Source organism: Cololabis saira, chromosome 3, assembly GCF_033807715.1.
Source record: "Cololabis saira isolate AMF1-May2022 chromosome 3, fColSai1.1, whole genome shotgun sequence".
NCBI lineage: Eukaryota > Metazoa > Chordata > Actinopteri > Beloniformes > Belonidae > Cololabis > Cololabis saira.
In genome coordinates this window covers 34470032-34477303 of record NC_084589.1, presented here as the reverse complement: position 1 = coordinate 34477303, position 7272 = coordinate 34470032, and positions in this window count along the sequence as shown.

Sequence of the window (7272 nt, the reverse complement as noted above, 5' to 3'; positions counted from 1 at the left end):
TAAAGTTAGATGAATCTGTCTTGCACAATCAATATTTACACAACTTTTCCATGAATTTAAGAGATGTATTGTCTTTATACAGTTTCTATGTTCATTTTTTGAACAGTGTGGCTCTCTTGTGTACATGATGACGTTTCATTTAATATTCACTTTATTTGTCTATTGGGGCATAATTTCACCGGAGCAGCAGTCACTGTTTTTAAAGTACAGCCAGGGGTCAGTATTGTCCCTCTCATGTTTTCAACTTCTCGGAACATCTGAAATGAAGGTGCAAAGTGTTTTGCATATTAGCAGAGGCACAAACTGTATCACCTATCTTGTCAGTACATTTACCTGGAAGAATATATTTCACACAGACAAAATATTTTTCAATGTTAATTCACATGGTATACTTTTTTTTTTTGGCTCATTGAAGTTTTATCTGGCTTTCTATCATTTCTTCCATGGGTGTATCAATAAATGAGAGAAGCTCTCCAGCTTGTGCATCCTACTTAACAATGCATTGCATCACCATCGCAGCTGCAGATTGATACGGACAAGCATATAGAACAATCCTACACTCAACTTTGATCGATGAACATTGAGAGGACAATTATATATGAAATTATTGCAAATATTTCAAAGCAGATCTCATCTGAAAGCCTCAGTGGAAACCTCTGCTAGACCCTTTTTGCATTATTTATACAGGTGTGAGCACTTTCACTATATTTCTCATCCCTCCTTTTACCCTTTCACTCTGTTCAATCTCACTTAGCCATACATGCATACATACCTACTGCAGGGTGCATTTGCAAACCCATGCATAACTGCATTCAGCCCACAGCTGCAGTGTCCTCTGGAACAGTCAGCGATGACCTCATTGATAGACCATCCCAGTTTGGCACGGATCCAGAAGAGCTTCCATTTTGCTCTCTGCTCCACCAGAATAGGTGGCGTATATCACACTCTATGGCTTTGTGCAGACATTTCTAATGCATAATTGAAAAGACTGAGACTTCACTTGGCAGGAAAGAGAAGCAGTATTAAAACCCAAGACATTTCTGGTTTATAAATTGTTTGATTAAATGGCTTAAACGGAAGCTAAAAGTTTGGTTACAGTAACAGAAAAAGTACAGCTGTGGTGTTGAATTGCATTTTAATACTACACCATTTAATGGATTTTTTGTTTCTAAAATGATCTTGGTCTGCTCAAAAGACTTCCCCCCACTCTACTTTAGCATTCACTCATTGCTCCTTCCTTTAAGGCCATGAAGCACCGTCAGCAGGCTTGACTGTCTCCACTGAAGGAGACAGTCACTTTGATAGTATGGAGTAGGAATGAAGACTGTCATGCTTTATAAATAGTGTCCTTGTGTGGCACACCCTAAGAAAGACATCTCATTTGATTGGTAATCTCACAACTTCTTTTTTGAATAAAGTCACAATTTAGGTAGTAAGGAAAATGTACATAGATATTTGCTGCAGCCTCAAAAATGCATCTGCCACAGAGAAAATGCACAGAACAGCTACTTAAATCCTCAATGTCATAAATCCACAATGACATTTATTGTGACTAAAATAGGCAGCAATGTCATTTAAAATGTCAGCCAGCTCAGTCCACAAACTAGAACGAACAAAAGAGAATAAAATGAAAAGGAGTTCAAGGAAGCTCCTGGATTATAAATAGATGCACGTTGACGGATTGTTACAGAGACACAGTAAAGTCCAATTCTCCCTCAGAGTATCACTCAATCCCTCCAGGTCAAAGTTTAGGTGGAAAGCAGCAGCCTGATCTTTCAAACTCTGTAAGTAGAGACGGTGGGCTCAGCTTCAGGAGGGAGAGAATTTCACACATGGCAGTCCAACTTGGAGCAAGAATGTGTTGCAGCTTCCCCGGCAGCAGTGCACTGCTCTGAGGAGGGGCAGCGTTAGTGAGGACACGCATGATTAACAGAATAGGGCTTTCCTTAAAAATGCTGAACTCCTGACAGCAAATCTGGATGTCCTTAAGCTTTTTATCACACAGGATCTTAAAGTATATGTTAATTAATGAAAAAAAGTAGTGTCCCTTCACACCTCCATTAAAAAATAGGTCTTTAACCTTTACAGCGCATAGCATGTTTTTTGCATTAAGCTACCAACACTGCAGCTGAGGATTTCTGCTTTGTATATGCAGAGTACACACTTTAGTCTTATGATGTAAGTTCAGACATCCCATAAGATTGGAAGAACCAGTCTACTTCTGGGGAGGATATTTATTGTCAATTTACAAAGCAATGAGTCTAACTGATGAAATAAGAAACAAGAAAAAGTAGAAGTTAGTCTGAGTTTAAAGGATAATTCAATTCAATTCAGTTCATTTTAATTCAGTAATACTTCATTTAGTCCCAAAAGGAAATTACTGAATCTAGAAGAAACAGGGAAGAGAAGTTGCTTGGTGTGCTTTACCAATAGCACCTAACTCTAATACTTCTGTAGACATTTATCTGGGCAAAACCACAAGGGGACATGCTGTAAGCACATGTAAGTTTATTTTTTTATGTTTTTTCTTTCTGTTCCACATCATATAGTACTCCAGCATTGAGTTCCTCAGATCTCATGTCATAGTGCAGTTACCCTGCCTGTCAAGCAATCGCTGAAAAGGGATGAGAATTGACAACAAACCAGTGCCTCTACTCTTATAAAAGGCCCAGGACACTTAAAGTCATGCAAATTAGAATCCTGATCATCACTGGGTTTTTAGGTTTTTACAAAATTATATACAAAACGTTGAGAAAAAAAATAAAAGAGTTGGGAAGCAGGTCGAACTCCCAGTGCTGACGTTGTCCAACACCTTCAAAATGCACAGGCTTATTCTTAACCCATGCTATGATTCTCCACCAAGGTTCAGACTAGTATGTCTTTTCTTCTTCTAATTTTGTTAACAAACAGCAATGTTTTTAGACTACCAAAGAAAGATAAGTGCAGTTGTAGTCATAAGCAGTAAGCCTACCATCACGTAGTTAAAGTATTTCCTATCCACCATTCCCACTGTATGTTACTATCACAGTAACATTCAGTGGGAATGGGGGAATAATCATTTGAGGGTGATGATTTGAGGGCTTTGTTCCCTCCAGTCTAGACAGCCTAAATCACGGTGGGGAGCACTTGACACACGAGGGCCTGCAGATTAGGATGGTGAATGAGTGTTAAGACTTTTGCTTTAGCAGAGATCAAACACTGGTTTTATGGTGGTTTAAGGGTTTGAATGTCAAATTGCCCGTGTGCTATGTGGAAGAGGGAGACACATAAACGAAGACAAGCAGAGACAAGAAGAGGTGAAGTGGTGTCAACTTTAATCCTTATGTCTAAATAAAGGATTAGCCTCAACCGTAGAAAGTGCACAGTCCCGGCTGCCACGTTAGCAGCAGTGAGGGGTGTACTACAATTTCACTGCACAAAACCAACGCAGGACCAAAGGCATAAACACGCTGCTGGGTTCTACTGCTGCAAGAAGGTTATGAGGCTGACATCATCCATCCATTTTTCATACCTGCGTCATGCTGTTGAGTGTCATCCTGCAAGAGGCAGGCTTCACTGTGGACAGGTTAACAGTTAAAGGAATATCTGTAAATAAACCAATAAGCATACCAATGTGGCAATAAGCAGTCGCAACACGACTCAGAATTGATCTAGATCTCCATGCAAGCATTTTTTTTTGTTTAAATCAGTCTCTTCTCTTCTGAACAGAGTAGCTGAGAATACATTAAAATCCATTAATAAACACATACATAATGGTATACCAAGATGGTCTATACTGTTATTTTTGTCTCACATTACAAAAAGGACCTAAACGTAATGCTTGAAACAGAAATCGTGTGACTTCCAGTTGGTGTCTGTCCTTTTGACCCAATTTTAAGTTTGGTCGAACAATTCCCCGAGGACTTGTTTGGCTAAGAGCTGCACATTATTGATTTTACTGTGGTTCAATACATTGAGGTGTGCACATTTGGATACGTTTGAGGATGGAGGAGCCTTCCAAATGTAAAAGCTCAGATGGGTTCAGATTTCACAGACAACCACGTGCACACCAGATATGAGACAGCAGCTCAATACAAGATGTACTTAAAGCCCCTGATATGGTTTGTTTTTTTTAAAGACTAAGATAACTAAGATTGCTTTGCAGTAGTTATTCAGCAAGTCTGATGTATCCTTGGACCAGTTAAGAGCATTCAAGCTCTTTGTGTTTTTGCACGATTAAATTCTCTTAACTGAGTAGATGCTAATGAGCTACAATTAACAGATACAATAACATTATTTCGCACATTGGTTTCACCTCAAATAGCCCATCTCAGAACTAGCAGACTTTCTTTTTGGCTTTTTGGGTCCTATTACACCCAACATTAAGTTTTCTGTAAAGAATCTGGGGGTGATATTTGATGATAGGCTACAATTTGATCGCCAAGTCGGCTCAGTTATAAAAAAATGTTTTTATCATTTAAGGATTTTATCAAAAGTAAAAGGATCCTTGCCACAAAAAGACTTGGAGACTGTTATCAATGTTTTGATTAACACAAGACTGGATTACTGCAAATCTCTTTAGTTTGGGCTGGTACAAAACGCAGCTCCCGCCTCCTTACTGGCAGGCGTAAGCGTGACCACATACAGTATCTCCTGCTAGATGTGCTGCACTGGCTCCCTGTTGCTTTTAGAATAGATTTTAACATTTTATTGATTTTTTTTTTTTAAATCTCTTAATGGACTAGCCCCCCATTATCTGACTGGCTCCTCAATACCCACAACCAGGTCATGCCAGGTCATTGAGATCCTCCAATCAGCTGCTACTGGTCGCCCAAAAACACAACTGAAGGCCAAAGGGGACAGAGCCTTGTGGCGGCGGCCGCTAAACTCTGGAATAACCTGCCGTTTCATGTTCAATCTGCACAATCACTTGATGTTTTTAAATCAGCTTTAAAAACACACTTTTCCTCTCTGGCTTTTGATTAGTTTTGGCGGATTCTGGCAAAATTTTATTTCAAACTTATTTACATTTTTTCTATTTTACTCTTTATTTCATTGTATTGTATTTTGTACGCATCTTATTCAATTTTTTTAATCTCTTTGTAATATATGCTTTTTATTCAGCTGTTTTTTAACTGTAGAGCACTTTGGTCAACCTCAGTTTTAAACTGTGCTCTATAAATAAAGATTGAGTTGAGAACCACCCGTTTCTATTAAATGCACATTAATAATTTTTTTAAACTACCTGATAACCGCTTTCATGTGTAGCATGAAAGCAAATCTAGTCACCAACCAACCACGAGATTAAAATAAGATACAGTACGACCTTCAACAGAGCCGAGTGGAGCCGACAAGCTGGCAGGAAAATATGTCGCTAATGACGCTCTCCCTGCATGAGCCTCTTCTGAGCCAGCTGGCCTCAAAACAAGGCCACAGTTTTGTCCTTTAGTTTGAAAATTCAATAAAAGTATTTAGGCAATGGTTCAAAAGAGTGAGTGCATCACCTCACAATACTGAGTGTTAGTTTTTTGCAACATGTGTTAATCATTTGCAGAACTTCAGACAGTGCAACATGTTCATGCTTAGCTGATAAGTGAATCTTTCCTCAGTGATCCAAGTGCACCATGCCGCCCACAGACGAGCAGTGTTTTGAGTCGGCCACGCAAAAATGCAAGCACTTGTACAGAATGAGAGACTACGCAAAAATAGAAAATCCCAGCATGCACTGTTGATTAGCCAGTGGCTATTGTTCAATACAGCACTTCCTAAATCACATTTGGAGTTTAAGTGTGCTAAACTGGAAAAGATTTAGCCCAATTAGTGTTGGAACAAAGACATCAGGTTTAGCTGATCCAGTTAAACTGTTTCAGAAATATGCCAAGTCAACTTTAACGCTGCAGTCAGTAGCTTATACATGAAATTAGTAAAAAATAAAGTCCAGTGGAAATTAAGCCAATTTGATTTCAACCACATACTGTCATGAAATCTTAGTTCTTAAGGTATTGATGGGATATTCTGGAGTAGTAAATTGGTCATATTGCAATTTAAACCCTCACTGCTAGATATAAAAATACATTTTTATGTTTTCTTTTAAAGTTTGCTAAATTTTGCCTTTTGGGCAATTTATTTTCTATTTGAAGCTCAAAAAAAAAAAAAAAAAAGTCAGGGATGGCGCAGGGGTCTTGAGAGGTATGCGTCAAATATGAGACATCTAGCATCAAGGGCTGAAAAGCCAACAGTCACAATTAAAAACTATAAGCCTCCAAAATAAAAAAAAAAAAGGGTTCCCTCCAGCCAACAGATGATGCCTCAGTTTAAAGTGGCATGGGTTAGTGCCTTACATAGTCGCTGGCATTTAGACAGAGTAAATGGGACAAAGACAGTTAACATGTGGGAGAAGCATCTCCTGGTGTTAAACTGACTTTTTACAGAGGGAGACTAGTGGAGTGTTGGCACAGAAGCAATGGGTGTAAGACGACTGTTGGAGTTAGGTTTGACACGGTGGGGGATTTCTAAAACAACTTGACCCTAATGTCTTTTAGGACGCCGAAATGCAAAGAACATTCAAACTACGATAGACATGAGTTTAGTTTATTATTTTACACTTTAATTACAAATCAGAGCATTAACCACCACAAATAACTAATCACACAAATGCTACAGAGCACAAGGACAAATAGTAATTCAATGACCAAATGATTGTCAAAAAACAAAAGGCACATTTATAGAGCAGCAGTTAAGTCTGGCATGCATATACCATAAGATAAAAGCAGCAATCACATTTTAATAGTGATGAAGTAACAGTTATACAATTTGTGGAACAATTATTGCTGTAGTGAAAGTGAACTGTGCATGTATCCCCATATTGCATTAGTTAAGCAGCATGTCATCAAATGCTTGCAACAACAAAAAAAAAACACACCCAAAGGAAGTACATTTTGCATAATTGTAGATATTGCCATCTTTCCAGTTTAGACAAACTCACCAAGTCACTGGCTTTGAAATGCAGTCAAGATGCAAACTTTCCAACAACGCACTTACATTTCAAGGCCGATCTACCGTTTGTAAGCCAGTGCTTGGAAGCGTCAGCCTGGAAGCAGCTGTTGAAATAAGGCTCAAGTGTCAAGTGATCAACATTGTTATTTTGATGAGTTTGTTCTACTATATTAAATAGAAACATAAAATAAGCAATAAGACCCCCCCCCACCCATTTGACCAAATTGATCAGCCATTGATGTTTCAGTGCGGAAAACCCTTATGCTGAAACATCACAAGCAATCTTGAGTCGAAAGA